Source organism: Mauremys reevesii, linkage group 5, assembly GCF_016161935.1.
Source record: "Mauremys reevesii isolate NIE-2019 linkage group 5, ASM1616193v1, whole genome shotgun sequence".
Taxonomy (NCBI): domain Eukaryota; kingdom Metazoa; phylum Chordata; order Testudines; family Geoemydidae; genus Mauremys; species Mauremys reevesii.
This window is the reverse complement of record NC_052627.1, coordinates 43815336-43833295: the sequence shown is the minus strand read 5'-3', so window position 1 is coordinate 43833295 and position 17960 is coordinate 43815336. Positions and strand designations below refer to the sequence as shown.

The following is a 17960-nucleotide window of genomic DNA, read 5'->3' as shown; positions in this document are numbered from 1 at the left end:
CAACCAACCTAAACCTTTGCCCCAAACTTAAACTAAAATCATACATATTTTTATTGACTCAAAGATGTTGGAGTGTTGTTTTGTTTCTTCCCCCCCACCCATTGTCATAGGCTTTATCACTTGTAGATATCTGACCAATGTTGGAACCAGGAAATACCGAAAATATCATGAGCGTATATGTTCAAGAGAGATTTCAGCTCTGATTCCTAGATTTGATTAAACATTCAAACTTTTCAAAGCTCATCTGCATTCAGCCTTTGAACCATCAGATATTTACCTATCACTAATATAAATGGAAAGTTTATACAGGTTAATTAGTATAACAGGAGGTGGCATGCTAGTTCTTTGAACTCCCATCACTGAGAGGGGACATTTCTTAACATTCCTTTTTCTTTTATTTTTTAATTCTGCTGCCGATAAGAATACATTTTCAGTCTCCACTTCTGGACACATGAGATGAATTAGTGCGTCTGTACGGGGAGACTTTGGCAAACCAGTAAAGTGCCTAAAACCACTATGGCTTATTGTTAAAGGCGGCCTAGTCAGCAAGCTGTAAATTGGCCATTCAGCAATCTCAGCTTGACCAAGGCAGGAGGGGAGGGAGTTTTGGGTGCCACAGCAAGGGTAGCTTGACCCTGCGTCCTTCCTGATAAGAATTGTGTTGAAGTTGCCGATACATGCATTTTAAAAGAGCAGGATGTACCCTCAGGTCCATGAACTTTCTTTCCAATAAAAAGGAACATGCCCATGTTTTCAGAAAACAAAAAAGGATGCTAAAGTGAATATGCATGTTTATTCAAACAAATATTTGGGAATACTTTCTTGCCCAGTTCTACATGTGACAACTCTGAACAATAAGAATAAACAACCCACAGTCTATTGGGGTCTCAAGGCTGCAGACTCTGGAAAAACCCACACCTGGTTAATCAGCAGGGGCAGCTCTAGGCATTTTGCCGCCCCAAGCACAACAGGCAGGCTGCCTTCGGCAGCTTGCCTGTGGAGGGTCCTCTGGTCCCGCGGCTTGCGGGAGGTCCACCAAAGCCGTGGGACCAGTGGACCCTCCGCAGGCAAGCCGCCGAAGGCAGCCTGCCTGCTGCCCTCGCGGCGCCGGCAGAGTGCCCCCGCTGCTTGCTGCCCCAAGCACGCGCTTGGTGTGCTGGGACCTGGAGCTGCCCCTGTTAATCAGTAATCAGAAGGAGCCTCTTGCTTGATCATTGAAATTGCTTACTTAACAAGGTTTCTTTAAGGGACATGTCATCCTATTACTAATGTATAAATAAGGGGGAAAAGCTTGAGATAGTTGGACTTGTTTGGGGACTCTTTTGGACTCTCTTTGGACTCTCCCTCTGGATACATCTTGTGGTCCTCACCGGCAGACGGAAGATTTGGCCACCAGAAGCATGCCGCTGTGTCACTTGAGAGCCACACTCAGCTTTGGTAATTATCAAGGGTTGGGGGTGTTTTACTGTGGATGTGTGTAAGTGCTTGAGACTAGTAAAGTTGAACTTTAAGTGAAAGCACTCTTGTGTTGTCCTGTTTGTGCCAGCCATCTATTGGTCGGATGGCTCTGTCTCCCCTGATTTATTTCCTGACACCTCCTCGCACAGAGTAAAAGTTACCAAGAGGTTTGGGTTGAAAGAACCCTGGGTAACACTTCATATGAACCTTGAAAATCATGCATCCTGCAAACACAATTGTAGAAATGACAGAGGAGCCTAAGGAGCTCTTCCTGAAGGAATTAAAGACCTTTGGCAGAATTGGGGCTGATATAAAATGATTGTCCTTGTAACTTTCAATTGGGTGGCCCTCTGGTTCTGTGGTTTTACCAGATTGCAAATCCTTAGTAGGTTATGTTACCTTGCTACTTCTTACTTAGCCTAGAAACCACTCTGTAACTGTTCAAAAAATTTCCATTGAAACTTTTTATTTTTAAAAATGGCCTTTTTTTAAAACAAAAAATTTCAGAAAAAGTTTTTCATTTGAATTTTCCAGTTTAGCAAACAAATGTTTTGGTTGTGGTTCCCCCCACCCCTCAATAATCAGAAACCAGATTGTTTCACAATGCTTGTTTCCCAGTTGTTTTTCCCCCCAGAAAATACGTATGATTTAATTCAAGCAATTCTACTCCATCCCATCTACAAGGCAGAATCTTCAAAGACAAGATAGGAAAGGATTGTTTATACCCCTCCACTATGTTGATTCAAATAATGATTTTTAAATTCTTTCAACATGGGAACATTATCACTGATCTATTTTGTTGCCATGCTCAGTGCTCTGTACACAACATTTAAGGTTTTCCTCCACTTCTTTGTTCACTTTCTGATCAATCCTAATCCACAGATTTCTTCTAACCCTTTAAAAAAAAATTACTACTCTGATTAGTTAACTGTGCTCTTCTTCCGGAGAGTAGTTTCCTCAGAGAAACACTACCTGCATGTGTTCAGTTTCAAGAAGTCAAGAATCTTCTGCTTTTTTGGTTCTGATGTCCGTAACTATTTGGGGTTACATTTTTAATGGAAGGCTGAGGTATGTTTACCAGTGAGTGCCCCATATTTGCATACTCAGTTATAATGAATTAATGTGTAAAGTGGTCTACATGCTTCACTCACTTATGAGAGGTGCTAAACTCACTTTTTATACATAATTATACAACTTACACATACACTTATAGTAATTGCATTCATAAATGGGGTGTAATGCAAGAGTGAGGTGTTTCTGTGCGTGTGAATGCACCACTATGCTTTGAAAATTTAGTCTTTAATGTAAGCACACTGCGGTAGATGAAGTTAAATACTCCATTCTAAAAATCAGGGCATAGTGTAACAACACTTAGCACAATCTAAATAGTCCAATGTTTTATATTTTTAACAACAACCCCCAAATAGAAAATAAATAAAGGAAAAAAGCCAAATTCAGTGGAAATTGCCAACTTTGGTTTGACTTCAGGGTGAAAACATAAATCCTTCCATGGCTTTGCCTAAACTTAGTCCATATTTGCCAGAGATTTCTGGCATGAAAAAGGGCAATCAGGAATACCTAGAAGGGTGAATGTTTTTTGTAGTAAACAATATAATTAAAAATAAAGCCATCACTAATTTTGGCTATATATTTCATGGTATATATGGATCCTGTAGTCCAACAGTCTTGGTAAATCTATAATGAATAGACAGATTAGGATTTAGAAGGGATTTTTTATATGAGACTATATTGTGGTGTTAGCATGAAAGCTTTATTGGTTCATGGTCTTCCATTTGAAGCCATAAAACGTAATATGGCAAAATAAATTAGGTTACGAATAAAGCTACATACCATTTTCACTTTTCCTGATTTTAATTCCCCAATTGCTAATTTTGCAGCTCAAGGAATCTCCTGGAACTACTCTGATTTCAATAATTTAATTGTGGCATGTAGAAAGGAGAACTAATAGGATACAGGTTTAAAAATTATTTAAGGTACATTTAAATTATATTCTCTTTTTCCAAATTACATTTTAATAATCTAGCAAAAATATGTCTCAGTTTAAAAAAGAATGTTTATTCTGCCTATTACATGATGTTTTTCTTTGCTTGAAGGAAGATATTTGCCATTCTTAATCTGTGGTAATTAGCCAATTTGGCTGAGGGTCATTTCTTTTTTCATCTACTCGTTGTCAGATATGTTTTATGGGCATTGTGAACAGAACAGGTGATGCATCTGTCATATGTGTTCCTAAAGAAACACATTTAAAACAAATGCTTTCCCACTTTAATTCAAATAATAGCTTCCATGGATATGGCCATAAAGATTCCGTTACACCAAAAATGGGAGAGGTGTGTGTGTGTGTGTGTGTGTGTGTGTGAGAGAGAGAGAGAGAGAGAGAGAGAGAGAAATGGCTGTAGGCTAGCACAGAGAATGTCAAATAACTGAAGCATTTGTGAAATTCCTATTGTGCTTTAGGGATTTGCATATTTGACGCATGGAAGGTTGAAAACTGCATGTATGAGCCTTATTTTTTTTAATTTTTTGAACATTTAATGTAATGTGTTGAAGCGTAAACTTACCAAGTCACTTCTGTAAGAAACATAAGTCTGACTGGCAGCAGGAGTAAGGGCAAGGCCTGGCAGCCCTTCCCGCATGGACCCAACAGCAGATACTCTGGGACTCACCATGCTTCAGGGGTTCCCATCTGAGCTACCCACATAGCCAGGACTAGTGTAGACCTTCAAACTCAGCCAGTAGAACTGGATGCAGTGGCTTCAGCATCCTGTCTTTACAGCAGACAGCCACAGTGGGAGTCTTCTGGACTTTCTGTTCCAGACACAATACCAAAGCCTCTTGACTTTCCCCACCCTTCTCATCTCCCTTTTTAATCCCACTCCCCATCTTCCTCTATCAGAAAGAAAGCTACATGCCCATAATCACAATAATGCTCATATATTGTTTGCCTTTTCTGACCAGCTCTAAAAAGACAAAATCAGACCAAGCAAGGAGCAATCGTTCACTGAAACTGAATTTCAGGATAAAATTGATATCTTTCAATAATAATCCCCACCCCTACATACAATCTATTTTAATGAATTCTATAGCTGAGTGGAAACTGAAAGTAAAGGTTGTGGAGAGCAAAATATAGACAGTTCACTCAGCATTTAACTGTATCAAAATGGGGTGGGGGGACTGTTTAAAAAGGAAAGAGGGTGATGCACGTTGTTAGAGCACAAAGCAAACTAGTGAAATCCCTTGAAAAGTAATTAGATGATAAAGCAGAAGGCTGGACTGTCACAAGCACCTATCTTTATTTCTAAGTACTGTAATGCTTCTGGACATATACTTCCAGCCCCTTTAAAGTAGCTTATTTTGTTCAACATTAGAATCTCATTTACCTGGGGTAAAGGGTGAGTGGCCATCCAAATGCCACCCACCCACATCAACAGGTGGGGGGAACTAATTTAAAAGGGGTAAGGGAGGGAAACATGTGCCAAGGGACAACTGGTAGCTTCTGGCACCCATTCTCTAGCTGGGAGAGAGAACGGTGCTGAGTCGCCAGCAGTCCCAACTCCTAGGAATTAGTCCAGAGAAGGGGCCATGAGGAAACGCTTTTGGTTCCATTATAGCAGCTCATCCTACCCACCCACACCAGGAACAGGAACCCAGCCTGCAGGTCTAGCCAATCACCCATTTAGGGGTCAGGAAGGGATTTTTTTCTCCCATAAGTCATTGGTAGAGGGCCAGAAAGTTTTTGCCTTCCTAAAGTACCTTCAAGCCATAGTGGGGTAAGTAGGAATGTGTTTAGCATCTAACTGAGATCCTAGGGCAGTAGTGTTGATTCATTGCAACTTGCAGCTGGTTTCCAGTACAGTTAAGAGAATAAAATGTATGGTTCCCGGAGGTAAGATACCTTGGATTTTGGTGATGGGTCTTGGGCTCATATGATATGGTGAGACTTTGGGGCTTTTATATGCAGAAGTCTGACCTTGTTGGCCCTTGCTGGCTGCAGTCCTCACCCTGCTGCATCCTCAGTCCCTCTTGTGGGGGTGGGGGTAGGATGCTAGGACTCAGACAGCTGAGTCCTGTGGGGAGAACCACCTCACATTATGGGTTATATGGTAAGAAGCCCCATAACCCTTGCACTGAAACCAATTAAATGTCTGGTATAGGAGAGTACGGGTGGGTAGCGCACCCCCAGTGGCCCTCCCCTGTGTTAAACTTTAATAAAAGTTGTGGCCTGCCGCTTAATTCCATGCATGTGTGCCATCATTTTGCCACTGTGTCCACATCAGCAGATTACTGTAGGATATGACAAGGTCAAAGTAATGCAGTTTCACTATGTATCGTATAAGTACATCAGGTGTCAGTATTCTGATCCTTCATTTTCCTGACAAAGCTTGTGCACATAACAGGGAAGAAATGAAAGCTGCTTAATCAAGTCTCAAAAGAGAGATCCTAATTCTCCTATTGAAGTCAATACAAAACTCTTTTTTACATCAGCAGAGGTAGGAGAAGACCCTGTATCATAATAGAAATTAGAATTGACACTGTCCTAAGACTTTCAAAGCCAGCTAGCGGATTCAGAAGCTCAATTGCCATTAATATCCAAATTTCTTAGGCACACAACTTTGAAAAATCTCATCCTGAACCTTTAATTTGTCACAATCTTTAATTATTTTTTTAGGGGAATTTGGTGGCCTTCCCTTGCAGACTAAGCAACTTTTCTTTCCAATATATGATTTTACAAGAGAGCCTTTAATGTAGAGTTTTTCATACTGTGATGCAGTGACTATTGGTGGTGGTGGGAATACTTGATGGTGATCCATAGAGAACCTTTGTTCATAGATCAGAGGGGTAGCCGTGTTAGTCTGGTTCTGTAGAAGCAGCAAAGAATCCTGTGGCACCTTATAGACTAACAGATGTTTTGCAGCATGAGCTTTCGTGGGTGAATACCCACTTCTTCGGATGCAAGCAGTGGAAAAAATTTCCACTGCTTGCATCCGAAGAAGTGGGTATTCACCCACGAAAGCTCATGCTGCAAAACATCTGTTAGTCTATAAGGTGCCACAGGATTCTTTGCTGTTTGTTCATAGAGTGTTGCTTTGTCTTATTTCGAGCTGCTAAATCACATTGAAAACAGCTAAAAGACATAAAATATTTTCCTATTACTTAATTTTACTTCCCCCTACAGTTGGAATACTATGCAATTGCAAATGGAAGGGGATGCTGTCTATGTTGTGAGAGCAGATAGGGAACATGCACAGACAGCACAGCATTCTGCACCATTGCAAATGGAAGGAAGTGTGATCCAGGAGGCAATTTTTCTAAGATGGAAGTGCTTGCGAATCCACCGCCTTTAATTAATGCAGGGATGAATTAATCAAGTTCAGATAAAATAAAAATCCCTCCAACCCTTCATCTGTTTTACAGACTCAACATTTGTGCATAATATTATTATTTTTCAATTTGGCTTGCTGCTATATTTCTTGGTCCTGGCTAGGAGTGGAAAGTTTTTTGCAATCTTTCTGGCATGGAGACCAGGTAGCAGTAGTGATAATGGCCCAATCCTGCCATCTTTTACTTCAGCAAAACTCCCTGTTACCTCAGTATGAAATTTCCAGAGGAATTTTGCTGGAACAAGCTCTACAGGATCAGGCCCTACTTTTCAGACCTACGTGGTTCTACTAGTTCATCCAAAAGTTCCTCTAATTTACATCTCAGATCTAACCTTTTGCTTTTCACCCATCTTTTCTTTACCTTGATATAAGATTGTACAGTATATGCTGAATTGTAGATGATGATTTAATTGAAAATATTTTGCTCATCATTTGAAAATTTTACATTATTTTGCAAATTGAAAATTGTTCTCTTTAGTGACGTTTTCAAAATTAAATAGGAATGTTTTTCCAAATGACATTATTTTCATAGTAAAACATACAAAATGTCACTGTTTATTGGGTTTAAAATATGACCTCAAACACTAATGAATTTTTCTTCATAAAAACTTCTGCAAGGTGGAGATATATTGTAATCTCCTTTCCACAGATGAGGAAGTGAGGCACAGAAAAGTTAAGGGTCTGATCATGCTTTCTTTGAAATAAATAACAAAACTTCATTTGATGTCAATGTTGCAGGATTGGGCCCCTCAGCGATTTACTTGGCCAGCATTACACAGGAATTGAATGCAGCTATCTATTCTCTTTCTTCTGAAGCTACGTTATTTTTTTCCGGGGTCGCCACTGCAACATTCTTAGCATACCAGTCATTCTGGTACTTCCAGGAATGGTGCCCCTGCTGTAACCTTGCATGCACCATTCATGCGAGGTCATGCCAAACAGAGGATGCCATTTTGAAAAGCACAGTACCCCTCCCTTGCAGACATGACCTTGCATGCACCATGTGTGCAAGGTCATGCCAGCCAGCGGGGAGCATCTCCAAAATGGCCTCCCCCCATCCATGATACCAGACAAAGCCCAACTTTAGGCAACCATTTCTGAAAACCTTAGTTTGTTTTTTTAGCTTCTCTTCAATAAGACAGGCTGGAAACTGATACTAAGCCTGGCCTTAAGGCATCAACTCAACTCTCACTTCTTGTCCTGTTAATCTAATTCAAATGGAGTAGATTAAAAAAAATGGTACCGAAGTAGAATTTATAACTATGCTAATAAAGTATGTGACCTGAATAATGTATCTCAGACTCTGCTCTTCTCATTTCCCTTAATTCTCTGCCAATGTTCATTTTGATTGCTTGAATGCTGTGCAGTACTAGGTCTAGTTCTCTTTTATCTGCGTATCACCTGCAGGCAACTTAATCTCGCCCCTGAGCCCTCCTGATAACTATTTCTAAACTTCTGTAAAGAATCAAAAAGGCAAAGAGAGGACTTGGGAGAATGGGCTGGAAGAAGATCATAGCTGAATGTCCAGTTTATTACTACATTTTTCACTTATGATTGTATTTGAGTTTTTGGTTCTTCTCCCTCGTCTATGCTCCTTATACAGTAATAAGGACCTCTGGATCAGACCACCATGCTAGATTTTCAATTTGAGCTCATTGACTCCAATAACTCTTCAGAGTTCGATAATCTCACTTTAGCTGAAGTCATATTCTTTATTTTGTTATATCCAACTGCACATACTGTGCCATTGTATTTTTTTTAACCTGAACTCAACATGAACTCAGAGGTGATATCCTGCTTTTCATGATGAATTCTGTTTGAACCAGTGAAATTCGAGTAAACTAGAATTATTCACCATCCTAAGACTTTAAGGACTAAATTCCAGTTTCTAAAGCTTTTCTCTTCTCTTCAATTCTTAATGAAAGAACATTTTTAGTATTAAAATCTGATTTATTATGGTACTAGACCACTGAGTGTTTTCGGCTGTACTACCTACCATCTCTGCCACTGATCAGTAGTTCAAAGACTCTGTTTCTACTAGAATAACCTGGAAGCAATATAATCACAGAAGTGTTCTTAATCATCCTGAATTCAAATGCAGGCAGTTTTGAATTAATAATTTTTAGTCACTGTTGAAGTTCAAAATAAAATTCCTTGGGGGACTCAACCTGAACAGTGCTAAAACTGAGTCCTTACTAGCATTCTTTGGTCTAAAATGCAATAGCAGAGCTGAATCCACAAATTTTGAGGAAGCTCAGGTCTAGCTCCAGAACAAGATCCAAATTTCATTACTGACTCTATCCAACCGGAATACAGATACAAATGGATGTTTGAAATCCTTTAAGCACTTACACATGAGTAATTTTACAAACATGAGTAGTCCTACTGGCTTCAATAAACTCCATTAATGTAAAGAAACTCATGTGTAAGTGTTTGCAGAATCAAGGGCCATATGATTCAGGCCCACCTGCAATCCCTGGACCTATGTACTCATTTAGATATTGTTTCAACAAACATATAAGATTTGTGGGTTTTTGTCAAAATGTTGCCCCCTTCTCTGTCTCAAAGTGTGTGCGTAAGGGGGGAGGGGATGGAAGGGGGTGCCTGATCAGACCAGCAGGAAAAAGACAACTCCTGAAGTCCCAAGAGCAAGGGAGAAGGAAGAGGCAGAGCTGGCTACTCTGGGGCCTTCTCCTCTCCCCCCACACCAGGTGCATTTAAATGTAATGAGAGTTAGTGCCGTAAGAAGATTAGGTGCCTTCTGAGAACCCATTAGGTACCTCTTTATGTAAGTCTCACTGACTTTCAAAAAGATTTAGGTGACTAAATCACTTTTGAAAATTGTGCCCATAGTCACTTTTATTCATGTTACTTTACTATAAATATAGTACTTTATAGGATTTTCTATTTTATAATAAAACATGATTTTAAAAACCTTTTCAGAGTCATACTAGTTAATCAGTTTAACTATTCTGAGCATAGAGTAAAATTACTAGCTAAACTTGCCTTAAACCTGTCAATTATTTTTATATGCATATTAAAGCGAAAGGTGGAGGTTATCACTGGGAGTCGTAGTCCCAATCCTGCACGCAGGCAGCCTGTGGATAGGTGGTCGTCCAGCTCTGTACTTGGGGCAGCAGAGTTGCCCGGCAGCATCCCAGGCATCTGAGCAGCCCTCTTTAGGACAGCACTGCTCACCCTAGTAAGGGAGGGGCCTAGAAAAGGTGGCCTAAAAATTGCCTGCCCTACAACAGCTGGCCAGCAAGCCGCGGCTGGCAGTTTAACCCAATCTGCGGCCGAAACCAAAAGAAAAATTTGAGAAAACTTACCATTGGTGTATGGAATGTTCATACCCTCATGGATCGAGAAGCTGTTGCAAGACCTGAGAGAAAGACAGCTCTCATTGCTCAAGAACTAGCCCGCTACAACATTGATATAGCGGCATTAAGTGAAACAAGATTGCCTGGGGAAGGTTTCTTGAGCAAACTAGGAAGTGGTTACACCTTCTTCTGGAAGGGTAAGACTGAGACAGAGGACAGAATACATGGAGTTGGTCTGGCAATAAAAACCTCATTGATGCATCAACTCCCAGACCTTCCAGTGGGTATCAATGAAAGATTGCTGAAACTACGCTTCCCACTAAATTCCAAACGTCATGCCACCATCATTAGTGCATATGCACCCACTTTAATATGTTCTGACAACTCAAAGGAACAATTCTATGAAGATCTCAACAGACTGATCAAGGCCACACCTGTAACAGACAAACTACTCCTACTTGGAGATTTCAACACCCAAGTTGGGGCTGACAATGAGAACTGGAAAGGAGTAACTGGGCCACATGGTGTAGGCAAAATGAACAGCAATGGACTACTCCTTTTGAGCCTTTGTTCTGAAAATGACCTGACCATTACCAACATTCTGTTCCGACAAGCGGATAAATACAAAACAACATGGATGCACCCTAGGTCCAAACAGTGGCATCTGATAGATTATGCCATTGTCAGAAGGTGAGACATCCGAGACGTAATGATCACCAGAGTAATGCGAGGCGCAGAGTGCTGGACAGACCACAGATTAGTCAGGACGCCTCTCCAACTTTACATTGCTCCCTCTCGGCACAAACGCCCTAAGCATGTGCAACCTGCTTTCAACATAGCCAAACTGAAGGATGCTCAATGTTTCAACAACTTTCAGAAGAGTCTTGATGACAAACTTACATCCCACGGACAACTGATCGGTACTGCAACCGAAAAGTGGGACCAGTTCAAGCAGATGGTGACTGATACTGCAATAACATCTCTTGGACCAAAGAAAAGAACACATCAGGATTGGTTTGATGAGAACCAAGAAGAAATATGCTCAGCTCTGGAAGTAAAGAGAAAAGCCTTTATAGAATGGCAGAATGATCCCTCCTCAGTCTCCAAACGGGATCATTTCAAGTACCTTCATAGCAAAACACAGAAAGACCTCTGTCAGATACAAGACAACTGGTGGGAGAGCAAAGCCAAAGAAATCGAGCACTATGCTGAGACCCACAACTCAAAGATGTTCTTCAGTGCTATTAAGACTGTCTATGGACCTTCTAAACTAAGGACCACCCACTGCTCTCATCAGACAACACAACGCTGATTAAAGATAAAGAAGGCATCAACAAAAGATGGCAAGAACACTTTAGCAACCTTCTCAATAGACCATCAACCGTGAATAATAACGTCCTCAATGAAATTCCACAACAACCTGCTCTGACAGATCTTGACTCTCTGCCCACTATAGATGAGATTAAGAAAGCTGTTAGCCAGATGAGTTCGGGAAAAGCTCCTGGAAAAGATGGGATACCAGCAGAGATATACAAAGCAGCAGGTCCAGCAGCACTAGCAGCGTTACACACCGTGATCATCAGCATCTGGGAGGATGAAAACATACCACAGGACCTCCGCAATGCTACTATTGTCTCTCTTTTCAAGAACAAAGGCAGCAAAGCAGAATGTGGAAATTATAGAGGCATATCCCTCCTCTCCGTTGAAGGGAAAATCATCGCCCGCATCATCTTGAACTGCCTAATAGCCAGTATTTCCGAGGCAAAGCTACCTGAAAGTCAATGTGGTTTTCGACCTGGCCGGAGCACAGTCGACATGGTGTTTGCTGTCAGACAAATACAAGAGAAGTGCATTGAACAGAACATGCTGTCTTCATAGATCTGACAAAGGTGTTTGATACCATCAACAGGGAAACCCTTTGGACTATTCTAACATGACTTGGCTGCCCAAGAAAATTTGTCCAGATTATACGCCTTTTTCATGACAGCATGACAGGCGAAGTATTGTCTGATGGAGCCACATCTGCCCTCTTCAACATCACCAATGGCATGAAACAAGGATGTGTTCTCGCTCCTGTCTTATTTAACCTGTTCTTTGCATGCGTCCTCAACCATGCAATGAAAGATCTGGATTGAGGTATATATTTGAAATACCAGCACGATGGTTCACTTTTTGACCTCCATTGCCTGAATGCAAAGACTAAGACAGTGCAGAAACTCCTTCTTGAGGCACTCTTTGCCGACGACTGTGCCCTCATGGCTCACACTGAAAATGGTCGTCAGCACATTGTCAACAAGTTTGCCAAGGCCTCGCAACTCTTCGGACTAACTATCAGCCTCGGAAAGACAGAAGTTCTCCATCAATCTGTACCTGGATCAAATGCTTCTGTCCCAAGTATCTCCATTGATGGCACTCAGCTTAAAGTAGTGGAGAACTTTAAATACCTGGTAGTGTCATATCCAGTGATGGATCATTGGATAATGAGATCAACGCACGAATATCCAAAGCAAGCCAGGCACTTGGCTATCTGTGTGTCAAAGTTTTAAACCATCACAACATCCGGATGTCAACAAAACTGCTTGTGTACAGAGATGCTGTTCTTTCATCTCTTTTGTACGAGTGTGAAACATGGACACTATATAGGCGTCACATCAAGCAGCTCGAAGCATTCCACATGTGTTGCCTCCACAACATCATGAAGATCCACTGGCAAGACAAAGTGCCCAATCTTGAGGTCCTCGAGATGACAAGCATCGAAATGATGATCATGGAGTCACAGCTACGTTGGACCGGTCATGTCAGCCGCATGGATGTCAACAGAATCCCCCGCCAGTTTCTCTATGGTGAGCTCTCCCAGGGCATCCGGCATATAGGTCATCCACGAAAACGTTACAAGGACACCATCAAAGCCAATCTGCAGTATAGCAGTATCAAACCCAGGGATCTTGAGGACGCTGCAAGCAACAGAACACAGTGGCGTGCAACAGTCAGAAATACCTGCATCGCCCTTGAGGAAGACCGCTGCCGGCATCTACAAGAGGCACGCAAATGATGTCACAGAGCACCAGCAGCGCACAACCCACTGACTGTGAACTTCCCCTGCACCATCTGCAGCCAAATGTGCACCTCTAGAATTGGCTTGTATAGCCATCAGAAGGCACACCATGAGACGAACAATAGACAATTTGCTCAGATTTGTCATCATCGGATCGATGGACTACCAAGATTATGAGGGCTCTCCTGCTTGTCTGTTTCTTTTATGAAAAAGCACTTTTTATCTTGTGCTGTTGAACACAACAAAAATAGAAACTGATCATATTGGTGGCATTTCATTCAGCTGGGAACAGAAGGGAGGTCTAAAAGAACAATTTTGTCTTCTGTAATGAAAAACTGAATCTTACTTTAAAATAAGATACTCATTTGTGGTTTAATGCTTTTTGAACTATATTTGTAAAGATTTCCCTTTCTTGTCTCTTTCTTGTGTTTGTTGTTTGGACCATTCCAAGAATTGCTGATGACCTAATATTCATATTGTGTGGTATTATTTTAATTTTAAGGATAGGTATCAACAGAAGTAGCTTATACTAATGCATATTGTAAGGCTTTGAGCATGCCCTGTGCAAACAAGATGTTTCCAGAAGCCAAAGCAGATTCATACTGAGAGGAGTATTTGTGTGGTTAATAAAAGTGCTTTCTGAATTCTATACGGAGTACTTACTTAAGCAGAAGAGTTCTCACAAGTGGGTCAACTAGCTATTTCAAAGAATGATTGAAAATGATCTACAGAAATTTTCTTTCACCTAAGAGTCAATAGCCAGAAATTTTGTCTAGGTTGTTGGAAACTGCAAATCAGCGCTCTTCGTAGTTTGACATAAATTAGTTGTCTTAGTCCAGATCTTAGTTCAAAGGGCCAGACTTAAATCTCAATTCACAGGAGTAAATCTGGAGCAATGGAGATCAGAATCTGCTCCAACTGGGCTCATAACAAATATTATCAATACCATTGGTATTGTTCAGCAATTTTGCTGGTAACTGCAGGCTGAACTACTTTCATAAACCTCAAGATGGACCCAGTTGGTCAGATCTGAGACAAACTGATAAGGCAGCGTGGTGGAGCTTTAATTGCCAACCCTCACATCCTCTCATTGTACTGTTTTCCTGGATAAATAGAACACTTGAATTTCCACTGCAGTCTTTCTATACATACGCAAGAATAAATTCTACATTGTATGCCAAATTCTTCTCTCTGTTGAAATGAATGGAGTTACACTACAGTAGCTGTGAACAGGGTTTATCCACTTTCTTGTGCGTATCCCAGTCATTATGGGTCTGACACTTTTGCTACCCTGTCCAGCTTTTATGAAGGTTTTATCCATTTTACAGAAAGAGGTTCTAGTAGATCACAAATTTAATGAGTCAACAGTGATGCTGCTGCAAAAAAGGCAAATAATTCTGGGATGTATTAACAGGAGTGTCACATGTAAGACACTCTACTAAACACTGGTGAAGCCTCTACTGGAATGTTATTTCGAGTTTTGGGCACCACATTTTAACAAAGATGGAAAGTTTCCAGAGGAGAGCAACAAAACATAAGCATGTCCTATGTGGAAAGGTTGAAAGAATTCTTCATGTTTAATCTAGAGAAGAGAAGGTTGAGGGGAGACATGATAACAGTCTTCAGATATCTGAAAGGCAGTTTATAAAGAGGACAGTGAGCAGTTGTTCTCCATGTGCACTGAGGCTAGGACAAGAAGTTATCCACTTAGTTTGCAGCAACGGAGGTCAAGGTTAGCTAATAGGACAATTTTTTTAACTTAGCTCCGAGTTTAGACATACCCTATGGGTGAGATTCCCAGTTCACATGGATATACTCATGCTAGCTTTCATTTGGATTAGTGCACTAAATAGAAGTATAGTGGGGGCAGCAAGATCTAGTCATGCCGAGTACCGATTCAGAAGAATTTCAGAAGGCTAGTCCATGCCCCGTTCCCCTTCAATGCTGCCCATACTACCAACTACATTACTCTTTTTCTAGTATCTACATGAGCTAGGAATCACATCCCAAGCTCCAAGTGTAGGTTAGTTAAGCACTAGAGCTGGTTACCTGGGGAAGTTGTAGGTTTTCAGGAACAAGTTAGAGAAACACCTGTCAGGGATGGTCTAGGTATATATTAATGGTGCCTCAGCATGGAGGGTGGTTGGGGGAAGATGGTTTAAATGGCATTTTGAGGACTCTTCCAGCCCTCTATTTCTATGATAATCTCAACATCAGGAACACTGACCCTCCATTTCTGGAGTCATGGTACAGCTGGAGTTTTTTATTTTCTTTTTCTGTTAATATTTTCACAGAACGCAAGTTTCTGTTTTAATATAAATTATTTTGTAACATGAACATTGATATTTCTTAAAATGAAACCAAAAGTAAGTGGGCTACATGTTAAGCAAAAGCCTCTTTTAATAAATTAACAGCTAACAATATGCACTATACATAGATGGGACAGTGTTAATGTGGTTATGCAAACAATATCCAACAGCTATATGTCTGGATATATGATCACAAGCAGTAGATTGTTTGTTTATTGTCAAAGGTCTGAGTGGCTAATAAATGCTGGCAATAGCTTGAATTCACTGGAATGCTACACAGCTGCAGCATAAGTAAGACTTTCCCTTTTCTGAATTCTATAATCCCTTCAATATTGCATTAGATATGTTTTCAATATTTATCTGGCTAAAAATATGCTGAATGTTGCAACTGTTCAATTATGACATTTGTCACACAGGAAATCTGTGTAAGGCAGAAGGTAACAACATCTTTATTGTTAAAACCCAGTGAAATTTTTCTCTTGTATGGCTCATTCATATGCTTATGTTCGGGATATTTACAACATTCTGTAAGGCTTTGTTATCAGTCAGAAGTAAGGGCATGTTAAAATTACTGAAGCCAATTGTGAGGCCTTACTGCTCGGCTGAACTGACCCATTGCCAACAGTGAGAATCTGAGTCCCTATATATCTCAGTGTCAGAATGCAGTGGAGTAAAAAATAATAAATGGCTTTTGGATTTGTTATACTCTTCAGTCCAAGCCAGAAATAGAAATGGTTTAAGTGTTGTTGTTTTTTTTTTAAATTAGCTTTCCTAAATGATCAGCCAATCTGTTGTTCACTGATCTATTGTTTTCCCTCAACTCCCAAAAATGTCATTTGAACAATGAGGCAGTTTATTTAGATAATGGTGATTACAATTAATGATGGGGTGGGGGAGTATATTCTCCTCTTATGTTGTGGGGTCAATTTAGACAAGGAATCAAAACATACGAGATTAAAGTTAACCACATGGTCTAGCGCAGTTCTAATGAAGCCAATTTTCACCATGTCTATACATTTCTACCAACAATTATTTCTCCAGCTGCTGCTCAAAACAGAGGACAGCAAGTTGAAAGAACTATAAATGGAAACCATGAATGACCCCTTGGTGCTTATGATGAACATTCTAGCTATGGGATGACCCGAGAAGATGGAGGATGTTGGAATTAGTAAATAAAGCTGGTCAACTTTTTTTTAATTTCGAAAGTCCAATGACATTAATTTCAATTACATTTTGGTGACCTTTTTATGCATTTGTCACCCAGCTGCATTAGTAATAGCTTGGCTGGAATCTGGCTGTGGACTTCAGAGTCTGTCAGCTCTGAATCATCCATCGAAACAGATTAATAATAGATGACTGTCATATTAACGGAAGGATGAATTGATAATCTCCATTACCTGTTCAGTCCTTGGTGCCTTAGACTGCCAATAAGTACATGAATTAGTCTTGCTCTTTTTTAGGGTTCACATCACTATTTAAACTAAGTTATGGATTCACCCCTAAATGTGTTCCCTCAAGAAAAGGTGAGAAAGCTTGAATGGAAGCTGCATCTGTTCTGTGAAAATGTAGAGCTTCAGTAACTAGTGCTGTTAAGTTGACACCTTTCCTAAATTTGTGGAGGGGGAGGGAGTGTTTGTTTTTTAAATCTGACTGAGCTATGAGGAACATAGTTAATATGTCTTCTGGTCTTTAAAGTGGAAGTTACTATACAATAGTCCAGAACACAAACTTTTTATACGGTATCTCTCTATGCTCATTTATTTTCATCTAGTCTCCTGACAGAGACTCACTGGCAGAATGATTACAGTTGAAATGAGGTAAATGTAAGAAAGAATGAACAAGGAATGTACTCAGCTCAGCTCTATTAAACTAGCTTGAAATACTATACACTATAAAAGCTAATTTCTACCCTGAACTCTTTTGGAGATAGACGAAGACTAAATGAGGCTCAGATCTACCAACAATTGGGATGTACAAAAATGTCCACTTCCTGATTCTTCCTTATAAACTACTCCACCCACTGGTGTGCACCTTTGTCTTCCACATCTAACCCCCATTCTCCCAAACAGGCTCTTTGTTTGCCAGTGACTTGCCATTAACGTCAGTCGGACTACACACAGGCTTAAAATTAAGCATGTGTGTAAATACTTGCAGGATTGGCCCCACTATGTCAGAATCTGTTTCACTGAGCCAAAACTAAGGATATTGTTTACATCAGCTTTGAACAAGATTACCTGAGCAGTTTCATAAATCATAATGCACCCGATTCTTCTCTCATGCCAGTGCAAATTGGGAGGTGCACAGCATACAACTAGAAGGGAGAAAATAGGGCCAAATAGTTTGGAAGTATTTGACGCACAAAATATCATGCCTGCTCCCATTGTGGTTACTATCCACACACCAAAGATACAGCAGT

The 17960-nt window shown here is 40.5% G+C and overlaps 1 pseudogene; it reads left to right on the top strand.

Moving 5' to 3' along the window:
• Positions 1-5348: 5348 nt before the first annotated feature.
• LOC120406136 lies at positions 5349-12354 on the top strand (annotated as a pseudogene).
• Positions 12355-17960: the final 5606 nt, after the last annotated feature.